Source organism: Dasypus novemcinctus, chromosome X, assembly GCF_030445035.2.
Source record: "Dasypus novemcinctus isolate mDasNov1 chromosome X, mDasNov1.1.hap2, whole genome shotgun sequence".
NCBI classification, from domain to species: Eukaryota; Metazoa; Chordata; class Mammalia; order Cingulata; family Dasypodidae; genus Dasypus; species Dasypus novemcinctus.
In genome coordinates, this window is record NC_080704.1 from 39,297,937 (window position 1) to 39,323,011 (window position 25,075).

The 25,075-nt window shown below is 38.9% G+C and overlaps 1 pseudogene; it reads right to left on the bottom strand.

Annotated features, from left to right (window-relative positions):
- Positions 1 to 6,553: 6,553 nt before the first annotated feature.
- LOC111765655 (small nucleolar RNA SNORA67) lies at positions 6,554 to 6,668 on the bottom strand (annotated as a pseudogene).
- Between the last annotated feature and the right edge of the window lie 18,407 nt (positions 6,669 to 25,075).

The window sequence follows — 25,075 nt, forward strand, 5'->3', positions numbered from 1 at the left end:
TATAAACAATACTGCTTTTTGGATATTAATCTTGTATCCTGCCACCTTGCTGAACTCATTTATTTGCACTTGTAGCTTTGTTATAGATTTTTGGGGGACTTCCTAGATATAGGATCATATCATCTGTGAATAACTAAAATTTCACTTCTTCTTTTCTGAATTGGATGCCCTTTATTTCTTTTTCTTGCTTAATTGCTCTAGCAGAACCTCTAGTACAATATTGAAGAGCAGTGGTGGGAGTGGGCATCCTTGCTTTCTTCCTGATCTTAGAGAGAAAGCTGCCAGTCTTTCAATATTAAGTACGATATTACCTTTCGGTTTTTTTATATATGCCCTGTATCATACTGAAGAAGTTTCCTTCTAGCTCTATCTTTTTATCAAGAAAGGATGCTCAATTTTGTAAAACATCTTTTTTGCATCAGTCAAGATGGACATGTGATTTTTCTCCTTTGATTTGTTAATGTGATGTTTTACACTGATTGATTTCCTTGTGTTGAACTTCCCTTTCATACCTGGGATAAAACGCACTTGTTCATAGTGTATAATTATTTCAATATACTGTTGGATTGGATTCACAAATATTTTGTTGAAGATTTTTGCATCTATACTTATTAGAGAGATTGGTCTGTAATTTCTTCTTTATACTCACCCAGTGTCATTTTAATATCCTTTATACCTTTAGCCATATTTTCATTCACCTCCTTGAACTGATTGAGGAGATGTTTGAATATCTTTCCATAGTTGTTCCAAATTCTTTGTCTCCTCTGAACTTTTAATTTGTTCTGTTGACTGCACCATATCTTCCTGTTTCTTTGTATGACTTGCAATTTTTTGCCGACATCTAAGCATCCGATTATCTTGAGTTTATTCTGAAGGTCAGTTTCTCTCTCTTGCTAAGGTTTTATTGTTAATTGACTTTGTGTTATGGCTCTTTTTTGACACTTGGTTCAACTTATTCTAGACCTCTATAATTGCTTGCATTTATCTGATCAGTTTTATTCAGCTCTTCTTCCTCTGATCTCTGATCTTGCTCTGGTTAAAAAATTGCAGTGCAATTTTTAATATTGCTCTGTTTGTGCAATTGTTTCATCTTCAGGAGAAAGCTTCCTTTCCTCTATTCCTTCTCTGGGAATCTTGATCTGTTCGGATTATTTTTGTTTTGCCTCTATAATTTTTTTAACTCTCCTTTCATTGCTTCTAGCCAATTTTGCCTAGAGGACAAATTCTGGGAGGAGGTCACCATGGAGAGGACTTTCCAAAGTCATTGTTTCCCTGCCAAAGAAAGGCCAGGAACACACAAAGTGGGGCACAGACCAGTTATAAAAAGCGCCAAGGAGACTAAGAAAGAAAGTCCGAAAGATTTTTTGTCAGCCACGTGAACCTGTGCTGTTCTGGCCTGCCCCACAGATGCTGCTCTTCAGCAAACTGTTCTCTGTAGCCCTTAGGGGGCAGTGTGTATCTTTTAACCTCCACTGGGTCTGCCTCTGTTGGAGGCAGGGTTGAAACAATGGCCAAGCCAGTCCCTGTCTGGGACAGGCTAAAACAATGTTTCTGAGCCAGGATTTGATGATTTAAATTTGCTGATCAACAGCTATGCTGAGTATATGTCTGCATCCCTCCCTTTCCTTGGGCAGGGAGACTTTCATGTCCCCCTCTGAAGCTGCCAGTCAGGGACTAGAACCAAAGTGGCTTGCCTTAAAAGTGGTGGATGGGCGCTGGCAGCCCCTGAAGAATGAGTTACTTATAGATGTTTATTGCAATTTCTTAGTCTCTTTGTCTTGCTCTTCTCTGGATGCTGTATAATGCCCCCTGGCCTCCTGAGCCTCAGATAGTTTCTCCCTGTTCAATAGTTCTTGAAGGAGTGAGTCCTGGAACTCTCTATTCCACCATCTTCTAGACCTAAACCTAGTATATTGGTTAGCCAAAGGGATGCTGATGCATAGTACCAGAAATCTGTTGGCTTTTATAAAGGGTATTTATTTGGGATAGAAGCTTACAGTTACAAGACCCTAAAGAGTACAACTCAAGGTCGTTTTCTCACCAAAGTCTATTGCAATGTGTTGAAGCAAGATGGTAGGCAATCTCTGTCTATTCTCTGGGGGCTTCTTTCTCTTAAGGTTTTGTGGACCCAGCTTCTTCCAATCTCAGCTACAGGCTGGCATAGAGCTCTTCTCTTAGGGCTTCCTATATCAGTGTCTGACATAGGGCTCATTTCTTTCCAGGCTTTCTCAGCTGCTCAGCTGCTCTTTTCTCTTCAGCTGCAACTATCAGGTGAATCACTCAGATCTCTCCAGGACCCCAGGTTCAAACATGACAGAGCTCTCTCCTCTTCTGTGTTTATGTAGCTTTCTCTCTTCTTATGTGAGTATCTGTTTGTATTAGCCCACCAAGGGGGCATGGATTTAACTCTAAGTCATGCCCTACTGGTATGGTGGATTCAAATACCTAATCTTTTATGGAGTAAACTTAAAACCTTTTTAATTTAATACAGTCAAAGGGTATCACACCCAGAGGAACCGATCAGTTTACAAACATAATTTTTCCCTTTTTTTGGAGATTCATAAATAATATCAAACTGCCACACATGGGTTTTGTGTTCTTCACCATCATCTCTCTAATATCTAAATAGCATCTTGCAAGTGGTATGTAAGTACTAAATGAATGTGTATTAAATAGGTGAATTGATCAATGAATGTATGCATGCTAAAGAAAGTATTTCATACTGCTAAGGGAGCAGTATGAACAATGGCAGGCATAGAAGCAAGAAAAATTATCTAGTTTGTGAGAGCCATATTTCGCTGAAGAGGGCTTGGAGAGGAGTGGTTGGAGATACATCTAGAAAAGGAGATACAAGCCAGGATGTAGAGAATCTAAGATGACATATGAACTTTTTTTTAAATAAATGGAAGCCTTTAAAGGATTTTTTGGGGGGAAGATGTTTATTTGATTGGAATGAGGCTTAAAATATAAGGATATGATAACTAAATAAGAATGACAGTTAAGTGAGAGGGAAGACAATTACAATTATCAAATGTTAGCTCTAGGTAATTGAAAACATGCTGATGGCATGGATCAACAAAGAGAAAGAATACTAGACAGTAATGAAATATTGTTGTTTTTGCTATTTTCATTGGTAGATTTGAAGGTAGGAGCTAAAATCCCTTCATTTTGTGGTATGTTAAGTTTAAGGTGCTTGGGACACATCTGTGTGGAAATGTCAAATAATTAATTGTACATGAAGACCTAGAACTTTGAAGACATATCCAAGGTAGAGATCAGGGTTTGAAAGTTCTGTCCTGGGAGATATGTTGATATTGTGGAAATGGATATGATTATCAAGTAGGAAAGAATGAGGTAAGAAATGAGTCTTAGAAATCTATGGATTTTATTGTAGGGACTCTTAGGAAATGTTATTTAAGAGGAGGTACAAGAACTAAAACCTTGAGGAACCAAAGCACGTTTAGAGAAATAGGAGGAAATGTTCGTGACATTTCTTTTTTTTTGTCTTTATTTTTTTAATGTTACATTCAAAAAACATGAGGCCCCCATATACCCCCCCACCCTCACCCCACTCCTCCCCACATAACAACAACCTCCTCCATCATCATGAGATATTTATTGCACTTGGTGAATACATCTCTGAGCACTGCTACACCTCATGGCCAATGGTCCACACCATAACATTTCAATGTCATGAAAGTCAAGGGAAAGAGTTAAAATAAAAGAGAAGCTAATCATCACTGTTAAGTTAGGCAGAGAGTTTGAAAAGATAGAGCTTTTGATTAGCAAATGAAAAAATGTCTGTCACTAGAGGTTTGGATTGGCAGCTTGGAAGGATTTAGGAGACTATAGAAGGATAGTACCTTTATAAAGTAACAGGGTTTAGAAAATAGTTTTTAAGGACAGAAGGAAAAAGTGAATCACAACCACAGATCAAATAAAGGAAGTTTTTGAGGAAGACAATAAAGACTCTTCATATTTTGCTGTTGATATCAAGGGGCTTGTGAATTTGAATTTTTAAATTGTGTAACATATTGAATTATAAAATGTTTATTGATATTATCATGGGTTTGCAGTAATTTGTAACATAATGCAAAATGTTCTTACTAACTTTTTGATTTTTCATAAAACTTTCAACTCTAATATTCAATGTCAAGGAACTGATCAATATTAATATATTTGATGTCATGTGACTATCATATTCAATCTCATGAGAATCCAACTGTAAGACAGCATTAATTAAACATATATTAAATTGAGTAACATGGCCTTCTGAAATGAATTAGTATTCATTAAAATAACACCAATCTTAATGGATTCATTTGATATTAATCCAAATGTCATATGTATTTCTCCGAAAATTCCATTGCAATCATTATTCATACACTATTGTAATAAAGGATATCATGGCAGATTGATCTCTTCAATGTACTTTAGTTCTATACCATTTTATCCTACTGGAAAAGAAGAGTCCAGTTTTCCTTATATTTCAGCCTTAGCCTTTTTTTTTTTTTTTTTACGTTTTACAGATGATGTTGGAATGGTGCTTTGGGAGTGTAAAGTTGAAAAATAATACAGTATATGTGCCTGTGGTTATCCATTTCTAAACGGAACCTAAAACATATTCTAAAATGTTCACTTACATGAATTTGACCTTTGACAGTGTGGTGATTTGCTTCTGGCATAAAGTGGTAATGACCATCCTTTATTATATTACTAATATATATGTAGCTGGCATTTCAACAGGTAAACTCATAATAAAATGTGAATTTGATCAGCAGGCTTCAAGAAAAACATGGCTACAAAACACGTGGCCATGCTGGGAGTGGCTGGGGCAAGAACCAGCCCAAGTCAGAAAGAGGAAAGTAGCCAACATTCTGACTCCGCCCCCAGCCTGAGGGAAAGCCAGGCCAATGAAACTCTCAGTGTAGGCAGGAACCAGTTTCTTTCACACAGATCAGCCTGCAGCCCTAGCCTAGGCTTCAGCCCTGCCTCTGGAGGGGAGGAGGTGGAGGAACCCTGCACCAGCCTATACAGATAACTGCAGGTAACTTTGGCTGGCATTGACTGAAAATCAGAAGTCTACCAGGGCAACTATTGTCATCCTGGACTGCACTGCATAGATTGCTGCCCACACCTGCAGCTCCATCCCTGCCCCAGTCGGGAGAAAGTGATGTGAAGCTTCATCAGTCTTTCTGGGCAACTACAATCTAGGTCTGCACGTGGATTATTCCACATCGCCGTGACTTTGTCCTTACCCCTGGCAAAGGAGAAAGTTGGAAGAAGCATTATTGGTCCCTGGCTCAGTGAGGGCAGCTTGAACATCCACAGCTTATGGCACCAATTACAGCTCTTACTATACAACTGGCAAGGGAGAAATGATAGGAAGCCCTAAACTAAATAGAAAAACTGCACCTAGAATAAATACTCTAGTAAGACAGATGCCAAGACACCAACAAAAAATTATAATCCACACCAAGAAACAGGAAGCTATGGCCCAGTTAAAGAAACAAGATAAGCCTCTGGATGACATAAAGGAGTTGGGACAACTAATTATAGATGTTCAAACAAATCTCCTTAATAAATTCAAAGAGATGGCTAAAGAGATTAAGGATATTAAGAAGACACTGGATGAGCACAAAGAAGAATTTGAAAGCATACATAGAAAAATAGCAGATCTTATGGGAATGAAAGGTACAATCAATGAAATTGAAAAAACATTGGAATCGTATAATAGCAGATTTGAGGAAGCAGAAGAAAGGATTGCTGAGCTTGAAGAAATGGCCTCTGAAAGTGAACATACAAAAGAAGAGATGAAGAAAAGAATGGAAAAATTTGAACAAGGTCTCAGGCAACTAAATGACAGCAAAAGGCATGCAAACATATGTGTCATGGGTGTCTCAGAAGGAGAAGAGAATGAAAAAGGGGCAGAAAGAATATTTAAAGAAATAATGGTAGAAAATTTCCCAAACCTATTTTTATTTATTTTTATTTTTTTTAGGCATGTAGGCAGCCAAAGGAAGGCAGAAGGAAAATCATCCCCTCTCTCTGGAAAACCCTGGGCTTGCCAGGTTTTTTTTTTTTTTTTTTTATTAACTAAGCAATTAAAACAATTTTATTAGTAAGAACTTTGTGTAGTTTTTCTGCTTTTCCAGCAATTAAATAAATTTCACTTGTGATTTATGCATTAAATCCATTAGCAAGACAGTATTAGCATTTAAAGATTCATTTTTAGGTTACCTTTCACCATTATCTAACTTGTAATAGGTGAACCCCAAATCTGATTTCCTAGGCCCAAGCAAACTGACAAAGATAAACATAGATTTCAAAGTTGAAAACAAGGTTATGCACAGATTAAAATAGAAGAATTTTATACCTTTTGCATTTCTTTTTTTTTTTCTTTTTTTCTTTTTTTTTTAATTGACTTTGTAATAATATTACATCAAAAATATATATGTGAGGTCCCATTCAACCCTGCTCCCCCACCCCCCCCTCTCCCCCCCCAACAACACTCGTTCCCATCATCATGACACATCCATTGGATTTGGTAAGTACATCTTTGGGCACCTCTGCACCTCATAGTCAATGGCTTGCCAGGTTTTATTCCAAGTTGCTACTTTCTTGAGAGGGGCATTAGGTGGCCCCTTGGAGAGGGAATCGCCTTGGACCCAAACCTATTGAAGGACATAGATATCCCTGTTCAAGAAGCACAATGTACTCCCATCTGAAAAAATCCAAATAGACCAGCTCCAAAACACATACTCATCAGAATGTCAAAGGCCAAAGACAAAGAGGGAATTCTGAGAGCAGCAAGAGAAAAGCAATGTATCACAGATAAGGGATATCCAATAAGATTACGTGCTGATTTCTCACCAGAAACCATGGAGGCAAAAGACAGTGGTCTGATATATTTAAGATACTAGAAGAGAAAAACTTCCAGCAGAGAATCTTATATCCAGCAAGATTGTCTTTCAAAAATGAGGGTGAAATTAGAATATTCACAGATAAACAGAAACTGAAAGAATTTCTAAGCAAGAGACCAGATTTTCAGGAAACACTAAAGAGTGTGCTAGAGCCTGAGAAGAAAAGACAGGAGAAAGAGGCCTGGAAGAGAGTCTAGAAACGAATATTATCTCAATAAAAGTAATTAAAAGTGGCAAAAGAGTGGTGAAAATAAAATATGTCAATTAAAACTCAAATAGGAATAAATTTAACCAATGTTGTAAAGCACTTCTATTCAGAAAACTGCAACTCAATGTTAAAACAAATCAAAAAAGCCCTAAATAACTGGAAGAACATTCCATGCTCATGGATTAGAAGACTAAATATCATTAAGATGTCAATTCTACTCAAATTGATATACAGATTTAATGCAATCCTGATAAAAATTCCACTAGCCATAATGAAAAATTTGAAAACACAATCCTTAAATTTATTTGGAAGGGTAAGGAGTCCTGAATAGCCAGAAACATCATAAAAAGGAAAAGTGAGCCCTCATCTCCAAACTTTAAATCCTAATACCTACCTATAGTGGTAAAAACAGCATGGTACTGGCCTAAAGACAGACACAATAGACCAATGGAACCAAATTTGTGGTTCAGAAACAGACCCTCACAGGTATGACCAAGTAATTTTTGACTAGCCTGTCAAACTCACACAGCTTGGGCAGAGCAATCCATTCAACAAATGGTGCTGAAAGAATTGGACATCCATAGCTGAAGAAGGAAAGGAGGACCCCTATCTCATACCTTATTCAAAAATCAACTCAAAATGGATCAGAAACCTAAAAATAAAAGCAAGAGCCATAAAACTTCTAGAAGAAATTGTAGGAAAATATCTTCAAGACCTGGTGGTAGGTCGTGGATTCTTAAAGGAGATAAGAGAAGGACTGAGTGGACTACTGATGTTTAATGCATGTAGAAGTTTTAATTAGCTTTACTGTAAAATTGTGGAAATGTATCGAGTGGATGGTAACACACAGTGAGTAACAGCTAGTTTATAAATGGGGATGTGACTGAAAATGGTAGTCTACTTATGTAAATGCCAATTGACAGGATGGTTGAGAATAATCTAGGAACTGGATAGCACAGTAAACCAAGAGGTGGGTGCAAATTGTGGTTGATGGTACAGATGCAAGAGTGTCCCTTTTTAGCTTGAACAAATGTATATCAGTGCTGCAGAGTGTTGGGAATGTGGAGAAGCATGGGAAAAATACAGCTGGAGTAACCTATGGACTGTGGTTTGTAGTAATAATATAACATTCTTGCATCTATGCAAAAGATGTACTGTGTTAATACTGAGGCAGTATGGAGAAAGTGAGCCAAATGTATGCTATGGACATGGCAATAATCAGAGGATATTATTTTATCTGTAACAAATGACACAGCACATTGTGGTGTGTTGATGAAGGGGTGTTGTTTGGGAGTTCTGCACATGTGTGTAATTATTTTATGTTTACAACTTCTGTCATAAAAAATACATTTAAAAAATAATAATAGGTTGGGTTGGGGGAAAAACACACCAAATGTAAGATAAGAACTATGATTAGTAGTGCAATTTTGGCACCGTTCTTTCATAGTTTGTAACAAACATCTCATGACAATACCAAGTGTTGGTGGAGGGTTGATGTATGGGATCCCTGTATGATGTTATGCATGTTTGCTTTGTAAGTTCACAACTTTTCCTATACACTTAATTGTTTATGCATGTTCATATATAAATGATATAAAGATAATAATAATCGGATTGGTTAGGGAAAAATACTTTGTTTAGTAATAATATTTTGACAATGCTCTTTAATCATTAGTTGAAAAGATTTAAAAACAATGCAAGTTATTGGTGGTAGGGTGAGATGTTATATATGGTTGTTTGATGTTATGTGTTTGTTTTGTAAGTTCAGAACTATTATACATTTATTGTTTATGTATGTTTATGTATGAGTGATATATTCCTATTAAAAAAAAAGTAAAATAAAAACAAAACAAAAAAACACGTGGCCATGGATCCCCATATGGAAACCCCCTGAGGGAAAAACTGCCACTAGGAAAGGGCCAGAAAACACCCCCACGAAAATGCCATTTGGTACAAGATTGGAACAAGATCTTGTCTGTGGTCAAGGGAAAGCCCCGGATTCTCTCAGCATTGGGCCACCAGGGGAACTGACTGATGGGGTAATCAATCAGAACAGCAAACAGCTGGGGCCTCTTCCCTGAACATTAACAAAGGGAGGAATAATTAATAACTTAAAAGGTAACCACACAAGCCGTATCTCTCTCTGCCTGGAGCAGCCCAAACCTACACCTGGGGATGTATAATCTGTTATTTTCTCTTGTTTCTGTTCTCTTCTCCCAATTTCTTAATAAATTACTGGCTTAATTTTAAAAAAAAGCTAAAGTACTGACAGTAACATTATTTACTATGTGTTTGAAAACAAAATAAAGCTGAAATACTTACTCCACTTTCCCCCAAATGTTTTACCTCACAAAGTTGTAATAACTGGACATCCATTTAAATGACTTCTGTTGTTTTTACTCACAATATTTAAAAATCTAACACACTTTTTCTGCTGCTCGATTTCTGGTTACCTTAAGCACATTACTAGCCCAGACATCAACATGAAAGGTGAAAGTCCATCTGTTACTTACTGGGGACTGGTGATGGAGAAATGTTATCTTTCCCTGAGCATCTAGTAGTTTCTGACCATTTTCTACAAGTTCAAGCCTGCACAGTATCAAACTGAATTTGGAAAATAATAAACTGACATTTATCTTTGTTCCTTGAGGGTAACATCTCTAGGATACGTTTCATTTTTATTCAGAACTAGGGTGTTTTTATATAGTCAGAGGAGATTTTTAGTCAAAAGGATATATTGGTCCACTGACCAAATCTCCTTTACCTCATTGGCAGGTTATGCACATGACAATTTAATAGCTGGATCCCTAGTTCATGAAGGTAAAGGCAAGATGCACAATTTTGACACCAAATCTGATTCCATGGTTCTCCAATACTAAGTCTTTATCTACCACACACTAACCTAGTGTTTTCTGATGAGTATAGAAACACAACCTGGGACCCCCAAGAATAAACATAACAGAAAAAAAGGAGAATAAGCAAATTATTTTGAAATAATGCCTGATTTTATTAGCTATACTCCCTGATTTCAAAGCTATAGAAACCCCTTATTCTCATGTAACTGCACAGGACTCTCTAGATGAGGCTTAAGTTACCATCAAATCTCCACACATTTTGTCCACAGAGTAAATAGTAAAACGAAAAATAAAATTTTAAAGAAATAAGATTACTTTAGCTAAAGCAATCAACCAAACATGGGGTGTGTTTTGGCTATTTAGATTTTGCTTCTCTCCTTCCCCAAACACAATTCAATATGAAGCTGGTGTTTTGTAAAATGGATACCTTGGTGGACCAATTATTGTTTTTAGAATGCTCAATGGTATCAAGAGCTTTTATTTTAAACCTAGGGCCTTATTTCCTTCACACTGATATATCTAAAATATGTAACAATGAAGATCTCAAGCTAATTCCCCTCAGTCCTGGGTATGAGTTACTTTAAAATTTACCATAGTAAAAAAGTGTGACTAGCAGATTCTTGCCTCTTGGCTCCTTCCCTTTTGAATTTTTCTGAAAAATGTCATTATGCTTAGCAGCATGCTGTCCTCCAGCTAATGTTCCCCTTTGTTTTTGTCATGAAGAATCAATGAAAAAAATGCCTGGAGACAGAGGTAGGGAAATGAAGCCTACATTTAAAGAATTAATTTTCAAATTCCCTGTTCATAGACTTCTGTAGTTCCCCATCAGTTACATTTTTGATGCGGTGCTGTAAAAAAATGTCTATGTTAATTCTTTCAAAATATATCATTGCACTAAGATATAAATTTTGGGACTTTTCTTCCAGACTTATATTTTAGATTGTTCCCAGAGCAATAATAAAGCACTCTCTGGGAGATTCGCAATACAACACAAAGAACCAAGTTTAAATTTTGGAGGAGCTAAGCTAGACCAGATCACAGAGCTGTAAGTTCTAAGGGAAGTAGGACATGAGAAAAGGCTGTTATTATTTGTAAACATTGAGCCCTTATAATGTGCAGTACAATGCAGTAAGTGAGGCATACAGAGTTGAGAAAGATACAGTTTCTGTACTCGAGTTTATAATCTCTTGAGAAGATGAGCATTTCATAGGAGAAAATGAAGTCTAGAAAGAGAATTGCTGAGTGTGCTGTCTGAATAAAGAAGAAAAGAGCTTCAAAGTTCCAAAGGTGGAGTGGACATAACCATCCCAGGGTCCACAGCATGAAGGACTAGAGTATTGATTAGAGTCGACTTACTGATATTCTATTATGGAACTAATGTGATTAGTAATGGAAGAAATTGTAGCATTGATGTGGAGAAAGTGGACATGGTAGCTGCTGAGGGTAGGAAGAGGGAAGAAGAGATATGATGTGGGGGCATTTTCAGGACTTGGAGTTGTCCTGGTTGGTACTGCAGGGACACATGCTGGTCATGCTATTTTCTTCCATGGCCAAATTGGTGGACTAGTGGAGAGTGTAAACTACAATGTAAACCATTATCCATGTGGTGCAGCAGTGCTCCAAAATGTATTCACCAAGTGCAATTAATGTGCCATGATGATGAAAGAGGTTGTTGATATGGGAGGAGTGGGGTGAGGGGGGTGGGGGATAAGTGAGGACCTCTTATATTTTTTGAATGCAACATTTAAAAAATAAAGAGAAAAAAATAAGAAATGTTGTTGTTATGTTATAGGTTATTTTAAATATTATCTTAGCAGTGTGTTTAATAGTAGTCATTTATATAAAAAAATTTTCTGGAAGCTGTGATGTCCAGTACTGTAGCAAATAGCTGCATGTGGCTATTGAAATTTAAATTAATCAAAATTTAAAAATTAAGTTCACCTGTTACACTAGGCACATTTTTGGTACACAATAGCCACTAATGGGTAGAGGCTACTATATTTGACAGCAGAGATATAGAACCTTTCCATCATTGCAGAACATTCTGTTGGACAGCACTGTTCTAAAATCTGCCTGTTTTATACATTAAAGAAAATTAACTGAGTTTTTTACTCTCTAAAGTAGTGGGGATAGGTGATTTTTTGAGATAGTGAGAAGCCATGCAATTTCACAAATTGCAAGACTCACACTGAAAAATATATGGGAATATTTTTAGAATCTAAGAACAGGTGATGTAAAAGAATAGCAAATGTCAATGATCTGAAAATGTATGTTTACATTTTAATATAAACCAAGACACTGTAGTTTAGGAAAATGCTAATACATATTATAATAAGATATTATAAATATTAACATTATTAATAAAAAGAAGTGCTAATTTAATGGGCATTAAGGCAGAGTATCCACAGCCAAATATATATATATATATATTTTTTCTATATAACCTTTAATTCTGTTCACAACTGTAATGTTTTAGTCCTTGCCCCTTTGCTTAGCAAAAAGTACAGAAACAGACAGCAAACGAACACTGAGGCAATTTTGTAGCACTACAACGTTGCTGTGACATCCAAGCTTGGGCTACGAGGTCACCCCTCAAGTAAGCTGTAGACGGTTTCTGTCAAAACCCTAGAAGTATCCTGTGGCACAAACTGCAGGCTAGTCTTACACGGCAGGACCATACAGCAGCATGTTATTTTTAACATTCCGTTTAGTCATCTCTGATCCTAGAGGAGGAAATTAAAACCAGGGCAGACACCTCCCTGTTCCTCCAGCCCCCAGCGTGGACGCTGCAGCTTTGCTCTGGGAAGGCCCATCCCAGCTGCCTGGGCTGCAGACTGGGAGGGCTGGGAGGACTCCTGAGCACGGGCTGCTTGGGGCTGGGTTCTCCCCCAAAGCAGAACGGTAGCACCAGTAAACGGGCTCTTCGGGAAGGAGGATTCTAGAGAAGCTTGTGGGATAGCTTCTGCCTTGCATTCAGAAAAATGACCATGGACGAACAACAGGAGGTAGTCACCCCAGCAGCTTTGCTGCAGAATTTCTCAACAGGTCACACCGAGATCTGGAGCACGAGCTCTGGACCCTCACTAAGCTGATCTGATGTGAGGTTTAATGAGCCTCAGTCCCTGCGCTTATTCATCACGTCCTTTTAAATCTGCCCTGGCCTGCTGCTCACTGGCTGGGTGGCCCTGCAAGTCGCCAACATAAGCCTGTTTCTTCACCAGAAAATGGGAGTATGAATGTCCGCTCTCCAGGGCTCTCCCAACGCTATGTCATGCTGTGCCCAGTGAACAGCCAAATATATTAATTTGACCCTGAGACCAGATGTAACGCTCATTTACTTGAGGTAATATCACACATGATTGTCCATATGAGGACATGCCTGAAGTGGCTGCTGCCTAGTAGGTGTCTTTAGGAAAGTCACAAATAAGGTTTGGTGGTTGTAGCAGTTTGATATGGTTATGAATTTCAAAAATAGATATTGGATTATGTTTGTAATCAGATCTGTACCTGGGCATGATTGAGTTACAATTAGGGCGTTGAGTCCCCACCCCTTGGTAGGTGGGGACTCACAGATAAAAGGCATGGCAAAGAACAGAATTGAGGGCTTCTGATGGAGTTGTTTTTTTTTTAATTCTCTCCCCTTCCCCCCCCCCACCCCGGTTGTCTGTTCTCTGTGTCTACTTGCTGCATCTTCTTTGTCCGCTTCTGTTGTTGTCAGCGGCACAGGAATCTGTGTCTCCTTTTGTTGTTGTTGTTACGTCATTTTGCTGCGTCAGCTCTCCATGTGGGAGGCACCATTCCTGGGCAGGCTGCACTTTTTCTTCTGCGCTGGGCTGCTCTCCTTACAGGGCGCGGGGGACACCCATGTGTGGCATGGCATGGCACTCCTTGTACCCATCAGCACTGTGCATGGACCAGCTCCACATGGGTCAAGGAGGCCCGGGGTTTGAACCGTGGACCTCCCATGTGGTAAACGGATGCCCTAACCACTGGGGCAAGTCTGCTGCCCTCTGATGGAGCTTTGATGCTGGAGTTTGATGCTGAAGACTTAAGCTGGAGCCCCAGGAAGTCAGCTTGCAGAGGAAAGAGAAGCCAGCCCCAGGAAGAAAGGAACCTTGAACCCAGAGAGAAGCAAGACCCAGGAAAGGAGGAACCCAGGAAGCCTAAACCCTCATAGCCTTTGGCAGCCATCTTGCTCCAACAAGTGAAAATACACTTTGGTGAGGGAAGTAACTTATGCTTTATGGCCTGGTATCTGTAGGCTCCTACCCCCCAAAAATTCCCTTTATAAAAACTAACCAGTTTCTGGTATTTTGCATCAGCACCCCTTTGGCTGACCAATACAGTGGTATTCACAGAACTGGTTCAGATTCCAATTAGGAAGTGATTTTAACTTTATTTTTTATGAATTTATTTTTTAACACAATGATAAATAGAACATCCCTGTAGGCATTGCAACAAGCTAGAAAACACAGTATTAGAATGCCTGCATAGCTCAAAGAAGGATAAAGACAAAGAGTTACAGCAGAAATCAGAATTCCATCCTTCCCTGAGTGGATAATACCAGGAGGCAACTTGCATTTTGCAGAGATTCTGAATGGATAGTATTTCAGTTAAAAAAAAAAAAAAAAGGAATAGAAACAATCTTTGTTGGTCATTTCAAGGGCACTTTACATGGAAAAGGACCAAGTCTTTATATGTAAAGCCCTCCAACAGTAGAGTATCATTCCAACAAAACATTCCATAAATCAGGATGAAATGGAGTACACATAAGAGTAAATGTAAGACCTGGAAAAATCCAGTCAGCAGTCTGGAAGACTATTCTCTCTCCACGTGGCTTAAGGATTATCATCAAGATTTCATAAAGGGGTAAACTGGATTTTATTTATCTATCTATCTATCTATCTATCTATCTATCTATCTATCTATCTATCTCTTTGTTAATTTATTTGAGAAGTTGTATGCTTACAAGACAATCATGCATAATGTGCAGAATTCCCATGCATTATCCCTCCACCAATACCTTATACTGTTGTGGAAGATTTGTTACAGATTATGAAAGAACGTGAGCAGGCTATTACCACTATGGTCCATAGCATACACTTAATATTTTTTCCATACATCCCCTATTATGGAAAACTGGATTTTGATATTAGAACCACACTTTTGTGTTTTTTGTATAAGTAGGTTGATATTTCTGTAGTCCTCATACATACCTATAGATTTAATCATTTTCATAAATCTTTTTTTTAAATCTTCCTAAGGTCCTTGTTTTAAGCATTTCCCCAGACATCCTAGCTGATAAATGCTCACCTGGATTGGGCTTACTTAAGTTCTTCAGAAAATCCTGGTAAGCAGCACCCTTTACACATGATGCCTGAATAAAACCTGATTTCATTTAATCAACCCAGCAACTATGTGGAGAATGTACTATTATTATTATTCAGAATTTACAGGAATGAAAACTCTGGCCTAAGTATATTACTATCTTGCCTGAAGTCATAAAGTAAGTAAGTGGCAAAGCCAGCAATGAAACCACAGTATGCCTGTTTCTAAAGCATTGACCCTAATCACTGCAATCCACTTGCTCCCTTCTATATTGCAACATGAGAAAAAAAATTGGGGTAAAAAAATAACCTCGTAGTTGCTTAGGCCTATCGTTGATATTCTGTTCCTCCCTAAAATTTCCTGCTACCTGAAAACAGCTGCAAGGTTGAAATATATTAATATAAAATTAAAATAACTTCTATTCCCATGGTCATTTGGAGGAAGTATTTGACTCTTTATGAATTATTTAAATGAATTATGGTCTACATACACAATTATGTAATGCACACATATACCATACAGGCATATATTTAATTGAATTATGGTCTGTGTTTAAATGAATTATGGTCTACACACAATTATGTAATGCACACATATACTATATGGGCATGAGAATTATTCTCTAAATAAATATTTAATAACAGAAAATATTCAAGTTACAAAATGTTATATACACAGCATGAACCCATTTATGCAAAGGAAATCATGTATAAGGCAGAGAAAAAAACCTCTGAAAGAAAATGCACCAAAATACCAATAGTGGTTATCTCTGACTAGTAGGATTAGAAGTAATGTTTAATTTCCTGACTGTGCATATCTTTTATTTTTCCAGTATTTTATTTTGGAAAATTTCAAACGTACTCAAAATTTAAAAATTTTATAGTTCATTGTGCTTAACATTTCATTGGAATATCTATGAGGTATTTTAAAAATCAGTACAAATAATTATTTTTCAAAATGAGGTAGGCCACTTCTCACATATTTTTAACTCCATTTCATTTTCTCAAAAAGAAGATGTAGAGCTCTAGAAGCTAGCAATTCAAATGTGCAAATACCAGGTTCATTTTTGTGGTATATTGGAAAAAAAGTTTTTAGGGCCATATTCACAATGGATTTTCCCACCTAGCCTTAGGTGGAAAGGGAAGGTGATAATGTAATTGTCAAGCTATGTTATCTTAAGCTATTATTGGCCTTTCCACATCTGGTTCACAGTAGGAAAGCTAATATAGTTGTGTACTTACCCTTTTGGATGTACAAGGTTAGAAAACTCATAACTATCTTCCACCTTCACTCAGGATGAAGGAAGGAGAGGGCTAGACAGCCATGCCTGTTTGGTTATAGCCTTGAATAAAATTTATATTGGTATCTTTCCTTGGAGAAGAAAAGATAGATAGCAAATGACATTTCTGAGTCAGCAGATACAAATGTTCTCATTCTCCTTTACCTAACACTTTATGTCAAGTAAGCAAAGGGCTTTATTCTTTCTTTCCTTCACTAATCATCTCTGACGTGCACCTGGCCACCTAATCTGGGATACTGTGTCTTCAGCATCCCGCAGGGATCACACTGTCTTAGTGGCAAGAGTCTACCTTCCTCTCCAGCTTCCTGGCATGTAGTTAGGCGAGGTTACTGTAGGATCTCTGCTCAACCTGCCACTTACTGTAGTCATTTCTTTTATGTAAAGAGAATCAGAGAAATGAGGCTGCACAATTTAGACAAAATAATTTTTTAGGAATTACCCTTATGTCAAAATTTGTGCTTTTTATTTTCTTAACCTGTATAAATTAGCATTCTGCAAAATGTGTATTGTGAAATATTAGGTTTTCTTCAGAAAGATAATAAGACACCATGGTCATATATGATTTGGGGAATGCAATATTATGCCAAGTTCAACAGCTCATTTTATCTGAAACTTTAATATCTCTGTATACGTCAGCTTTCTCCAAGAAGGCAACCTTGCATTCAGCATTTTTCCAGACCAATTTTTTTAAAAAGGATTTATTTATTTTATTTATTTCTCTCCACTCCCCCCCCCCCGCCCCCCGTTGTCTGTTCTCTGTGTCTATTTGCTGCATCTTCTTTGTCCGCTTCTGTTGTTGTCAGTGGCACAGGAATCTGTGTTTCTTTTTGTTGTGTCATCTTGTGTCAGCTCTTTGTGTGTGCTGTGCCATTCCTGGGCAGGCTGCACTTTCTTTCACACTGGGCAGCTCTCCTTATGGGGCGCACTCCTTGCGCGTGGGGCTCCCCTATGCAGGGACACCCCTGCGTGGCAGGGCACTCCTTGCGCGCATCAGCACTGCGCATGGCCAGCTCCACACGGGTCAAGGAGGCCCGGGGTTTGAACCGCAGACCTCCCATGTGACAGATGGACGCCCTAACCACTGGGCCAAGTCTGCAGCCTTTCCAGACCAATTTTATTAAAGAACTCTTTTTTTCCCCTGCAGCCACCATTAAGCAGGGACATTCATTGGAGACTCATCAGTTTGTCAAGTAATCTTTGTCACTCAAAATGTGGTCCAAGGAACCAGTAGCATCAGTATTACCTGGGAGACTATTAGAAGTGAAGAATCTCAGACCCCTCTGCAGACACACAGAATTGGAATCTGTAGATTAACTAGCTTCCCAAATGATTCATATTGATACCTTAATGACTTTTTTGTCTTTATTTTTTTAATGTTACATTAAAAAAATATGAGGTCCCCATATACCCCCCACCCCCCTCACCCCGCTTCTCCCCCCATAACAACAATCTCCTCCATCATCATGAGACATTCATTGCATTTGGTGAATACATCGCTGAGCACCGCTGCACCTCATGGTCAATGGTCCACACCATAGCCCACACTCTCCCACATTCCACCCAGTGGGCCATGGGAGGACATACAATGTCCAGTAACTGTCCCTGCAGCACCACCCGGGACGACTCCAACCCCCGAAAATGCCCCCACATCACATCTCTTCCTCCCACTCCCTACCCCCAGCAGCCACCATGGCCACTTTCTCCACACCAATGCCACATTTTCTTCGATTACTAATCACAATAGTTCATGAATAGAATATCAGTAAGTCTACTCTAATCCATACTCTATTCCTCCATCCTGTGGACCCTGGAATGGTAGTGTCCACTCCACATCTGTATCAAAAGGGGGCTAAGGAGGAGGCCAAGGAGGAGCCGCTAGCAGAGGAAAAGGCCAAGAAGAAGGCGGAAGCAAGAAAGATGGAGGAGGTGGAGGTCCGCAGGAAGCAGGAGGAGGAAGTTGGGAGGCTTAGGTGGCTGCAGCAGGAGGAGGAAGAGCGGCAGCACCAAGACCTGCTCCAGAAGAAGGAGGAGCAGGAGCGGCTGCGCAAGGCAGCGGAGGCCAAGAAGCAGGCAGAGCAGCGTGAGCAGCAGCGGCAACTGGTGGAGCTGAAGCCGCAGCGGGACTGGGAGCGGCTCCAGGCCTAGAGAAAGCAGCAGGAGAAGGAGAAGGCCCTGCGGCTGCAGAAGGAGCGACTGCAGCTGCAGAAGGAGCGACTGCAGCTGCAGAAGGAGCGACTGCAGAGGGAGCTGGAGGGGAAGAGGGGAAAGCAGCGCCTGGCTGAGCGGCGGCTGCAGGAGGAGCAGGAGAAGAAAGCCAAGGAGGCGGCGGCCAGCAAAAGCCTGAACGTGACCGTCGACGTGCAGTCTCCCGCTTGCACCTCTTACCAGATGACGCCGCAAGGGCCCAGGGGGCCCTCCAAGATCAACCCGGACAACTACGGGATGAACCTGAACAGCGAAGACTCCACCGACGACGAGGCCCAGCCCCGGATGTCCATCCCCGTCTGGGCCAACGGAACCCAGTTCAGCCAGGCCATCATCCACCAGTAGTACCACCCCCCAAACTTTCTGGAGCTCTTCGGAGTCATTCTCCCGCTGGACTTGGAGGACATCTCCAAGAATGGCAAGCCCCGCTACCACAAGGGCTCCAGCTTCGCGGTCTGGAACTCGCCGCCCCTGCAGGGCCTCAGGGCCCCTGGCGGCCTGGCTTAGAGCCTGAAAAAGCATTGAGGCAGTCTCAGCCCCCGTGTGTCTGTCTGTCTGTGGGTCTGGTGCCTTCTGCCCGGTTTGGTCAGCAGTGTGTGCCAATGTCCTGTGTGTGCCGAATGCTTCTGCTGCTGGTGGAAGGGAACCCGGGCCCAGCTGCCTCCGGCCGGCAGGCAGCACTCTGTAAATAGCTTGTTATAATTCTGTGGAATTTTAGCCGCTAGTGTCTGAGAACTAGACTAATAAAGTGTATTCCTTCCAAAAAAAAAAGCCTTAATGACTTTTTTCAATGTAGATCTATTGAATTCTACTCTAGTCAGGTATTTCTAGGAAATTTCAAATACTTTCAATCTTAAATGATGTTACATATCCTAGGATTAATTTTCCAGTAGGAAAGGAGTGATAAACTCCAAACTTGCAGCCTCCTACTGAGCAGTCTTTTATTCCCAAGGTTTCTGTGCTAAAATTGAATTTTCATAGGGAAATCAGTAATCCTTTGCTTAAGGAACCCTGTAGATTTATTCAATGTTCAAATTATTCTTTAAATGCTATTCTTATTTGATTAAAACCAAATATTTTGAATGGTAATGCTAATGTATTCAGCTGCTATCATAAGGGATGTATATAATAAAAAAGTTTGTGTCAGAAGATAAAATAGCAAATATCTCTGCTTCAGAAAAAGACACAAACGATGTTTAAATATTTAACTCATTTTGTAGTATAGAAATTCTTAAAATTGTTACAAGACTACCTGGGAGTTATCAGTAGTTAAGTTCTTATACTTTCTTTCCTTTTATCCACCCTATATCTCAGATTAAGTGTGTGATAAGAACAACTATAACTAATTTTCAGCTTGAATAATAATACAAAGGGTTTTGTATTTTAGAAATTTAATGGAAGACTTATGAAAGTAAAGTAAAAGGTAAATAGTAGTAGAGCTCTGGTTTCCAAATCAAAATCCAAGGTAGGAAACGAATTCCTTATAGTGAAAAATGGCAAGAAGATAAGAAGAAATAAATAAGCATTTGTTCTTCCTTTCATGTTTGAACTTCATTTCAGTTGATGAAGAAATGTTCTTTCTTACAGTTGAATTAAAGTTAATAATTGTGGAGGAAGTAATAAAATTAGAAAACCATCATTTAGAAGACTCTTATAAAATAATTGACCTGAGCAAATATCCTTAATGAATGAAACTATTGTATAATATATGAGGGATGAACTTTATCATGGAGGGATCAGGCTGTCCTCACCCTTACTACCATTATCATTGTATTTATATTAACACTAAAGATGAATCAAACAACATTGTCTACCCCTGATTTGATGAATATGGCACAGAGAGACCACCATGTCATGTCTGAAGTGTTCTTGATAAAAACCTGAATTCTCAATCGAATCACGCCTCTAGACCACACGTCCTTTTGAGGGAAATATGATAGTGGACCAAGACAAATGACACCACAAGGAAACAATGAGACAAACCGAAATTCTGGGATATCCAGTAGGGTACTTTCCCAGGTTCTGAATCAAATCATGTTACAGAGAAAAAAAAGATGGAGAGGGCACTGCTCTTGATTTAAAATGCCCTATGAAACAAACCAAATGTGAAGTGATGACATTGCTTGGATCCTGATTTAAACAAAACAGCTATGAGGAAAAATGTGACATTAGGAACATTTGCCTGTGGAAAGTGCATTAAGTGATAGAAAGGGAATAGTTTTCTGATTTTCATAGTTATGATATTTTCATTATATTCACATAAAATGCACATATGAGTATATTGGGATTCATTGTATTATTCCTGTTAATTTTGTGTTTGAAGCCTTCCCTAATAAAATATTAAAATACTACATGCATACAAAACAATATACACCTTGTGCAAAACAAAAGCAAGCAAAAGTTGCATATTTAAGACATTAGAAAAGTTGCCTAGAGAAGGGGTCAGGAATGAGATTATTGAATAGGGAGGAAAGGGACTGAATAAATTAATGGAAAAAAGCTTAGATAAAACAAGAGAAGAGCTCTCATGGGTTCAGTGCCCTTCATTTCCACGAACTGAGGAATAATTTTAATGTTCTGCAATTTAGATCCAAAAATACAATAAATTGAGATGAAATTGCCCACTTATTTGCATTTATCAAAGGATTAAATATTAATCTGTTCCCAGTCCTTAGCATAGGTTTTAGCAAATTGTTAGAGGCAGAACATGGACACCACTATGAGTATGAGTGTATTCCTTATTTTGGTATCAAATCTGGCATCATATTCAACTTCTTTAGTACATCCTTCCAATCACTGAATTCTCATCCCTTTTTTCTGGCTTTTTCCTACCCCTCTCCCCTCCCGATTCAGCCACATTTCTGTTTTCACTGTAATCAGTCCTCCTCCTTGGTCTGGATTTGCCACTCCCTACATGAAGTTCTCTGTATCCACCAAGTTTACCCCTATAATTTAAAACACAGTCATTTTGGTCCAAATGAAACCTTCCTTCTCTATACAACTTTCTCTGACCATCTGCACAGTGTATTTAACATTCACTTCTTTTTATCATTATTTACACACTTAGCAAATATTTTTTGAATGCCTAGTATGTGCTGGGTGCTGTGATAAGGGATAGCTATATAGCAGTGAATGAAAGAGATCCCTGCCCTCTTGGAGCTAATATTCAAATCCTGGGAGAGAGAAGAAGAAACATAACTACACAAAATATGTGTAGTGTTGAATGGCAGTAAATGGTGTGGCAATCATAAAGGAGGGTAAATGAAATGGGACTTGGGGCCTGAGAATGCAAGTTACAATTTTGGAGAATGGGACAGTAGAGTTCATTGAGAAGAATGCCACTGAGAATGTCTCATGTGAACAAAAACATGAAGGACATGATGTTGTAGCAGTTGAGAGAGGTTCAATTATTTGCGTATAGAAAGGCCAGGACTCAGGAATGATTTTGAGAAGGAAAAATGATTTATTGGTGGCCAGCTGGAGTCGGGAGCTTTCTGTTTCAAACCCGAGCCCTGAAAAAGAACTTTGAGTTTTTTTTATACTGAGGGGAAGGATCAAATTGTTCTTTGTTTCAGTGCTCAATAGGCTTGAATTAGCATATATCTTCCACATCCTAGGTAAGTTTTTAGCATGGACCTTATACATTCTAGATAACCTTTTAGCACATTTGGTTTGCATTTTTCCTGAATATTTAAAGTTTATAGAGTTTGCATTGATAAACTGTTTCCTGGGACGGGAGTCATTGCCATGGTCACCAAGGGCAGGACTGCAGCCTCTCACCATCCCACACCCACAAGTCAGGACACAGACTGCTTAGGTTATCTATGAAGAGATGAAGAGCCTCCCACCCATAACCCACATCAATGAGAGACATAGTAATGTGTTTGTATGCGGGAAAAGAATTTCAGTCAGAAGGATTTGACAATGGAAAGGCCCTGAGGGAGGGGTTTTCCTGTGAGTTTTCCAAGAATAGCAAGAAATTCCTTGAGGGAACTGCTGTAACTTATTAGCTGAGCACCAGCTTCCCACAGACAAGGTCTGGGTTCAATCCCTGGCCCCAGTACCTCAAAAAAATCCATTGAAACTGAAGTAGACTGAGTGAGGTGAAGAATGGTTTTAGTAAGGCCTATGGAGCTAATGGAAGGGATGGTAAGGGAGGAGAACAGAATGCTGATCCTGTAGTGAGTTACAGACTTTGGTAAGGATTTGGTATCTTACACTGAGAGAAGTGTGAAGCCACTGAAGGATTTTAATCAAAGAAGAAAAATAATTTGACTTCTATTTTAAAAGGTTTTATGAACGTACATATGTTTATATATATTTATGTATGTCATGTGTCCCCAGCTAGTGAAATCATTGATAGGTGGATCTGTGTTTTATGTGGGTATGCATGTATGTATGTGTGTACATATGTACATATCTGTTTATCCAACTATCATCTATCTATCCCATCATCAATTTAAGTTTTTTATTTTGAAATACTTTCACATTTACAGAAAAGTTACAAAAATACAAACCCCATAGAGATAACTCCAACATCCCCTATTTCCCCCTAGATACCCAGATCCATTAATATTAACATTTTGCCATATTTGTTGTATCATTCTATCTATATACACATCTATCTATCCACCAATTTATCCACCTATCTATCTATCCATCCATCTGTCTGCCTGTATGTCTATTTATTAATGCATTTTCTTAACACTTGAATGTAGATTGTATACATCATGCTCCTTGAAGATCTAATACTGCCACATACATTTCTTAAGAACAAGGATATTCACTTACGTAACCACCATAAATACCGTTATCGAGATCAAGAAATTTGACTTAGATATAAAGCTTAGAGTCTATATTCCAATTTTCATATGTCCGAATAATTTCCTTTTGAGTCTTTTCTCTCCCTTATTAGATCCTGCCCAAGATCATGTATTCCACTTAATTGTTATTGTCTCTTTGGTTGCTTATTTTTAATTGTGGGAACATATATACAACATAAACTTTCTCATCTTGTCTACTACCAAGCACACCATTCAGTGGGATTTATCACATTCATGATGTTTCAATACTGTCTCGACCTTTCAATACTAAAATTTTCTTATCTTCGCAAATAGAAACTCTGCACCTGTTATGAAATAACTTCCCATTCCTCTGGCTTCCCCCTCCCCTGGCAACCAGAACACTACTATCTGTCTCTGTGAGCTTGCATATTCTTTGATATTTTCTTTGTAGTTATCATGGACTTAAATTTAACATTTTAATCTCTAACAATCTTGTTTCTTTAAAACTAATTTAGGGAAACAGACTTTGGCCCAGTGGTTAGGGGGTCCGTCTACCACATGGGAGGCCCGCGGTTCAAACCCCGGGCCTCCTTGACCCGTGTGGAGCTGGCCCATGCACAGTGCTGATGCGCGCAAGGAGTGCCGTGCCACGCAAGGGTGTCCCCCGCGTGGGGGAGCCCCACGCGCAAGGAGTGCGCCCGTGAGGAAAAGCCGCCCAGCGTGAAAGAAAGTGCAGCCTGCCGAGGAATGGTGCCGCCCACACTTCCCGTGCCGCTGACGACAACAGAAGCGGACAAAGAAACAAGACGCAGCAAATAGACACCAAGAACAGACAACCAGGGGAGGGGGGGATTTAAATAAATAAATAAATCTTTAAAAAATAAATAAATAAATAAATAAATAAAACTAATTTAACATCAATAGTATATGCAAACTATGTTCCTTTACCCTTCTGACCCCCAATTTGACTGTAGTTCTTGTTGCAAATTATGTGTTTATACATTATGAGTCCAAATCCACTGATTTATCATTACATTTTATGCATTTGCCTTTCAGATCCCATAGGAAGTAGAAAGTGAATTTACAAACCAAAAATACAATAGTACTGGCATGTACATTCACCCATATTTTTATCCTTACAGGAGATATGTATTTTTTCATGCAACTTCTATGAATTATTTATGATCCTTTCCTTTCAATCTGCAGAACTCTCTCTTTAGCATCTTCTGTATGACTGGTCTAGTGATGATGAACTCCCTCAGCTTTTACTTATCTGGGAGTATGCTAATCACTCATTTTTTAAATTAAAGAAGTTATGAGCTTACAAATCAACCATGCATAATGTACAGAATACCCATACATCAGCCATCCACCAACACTGTACATTGTTGTGGAATATTTATTACAGTTTATGAAAGAACATGATCAGACTATTACCACTAAATATGGTCCATACATACACTTGGGGTGTG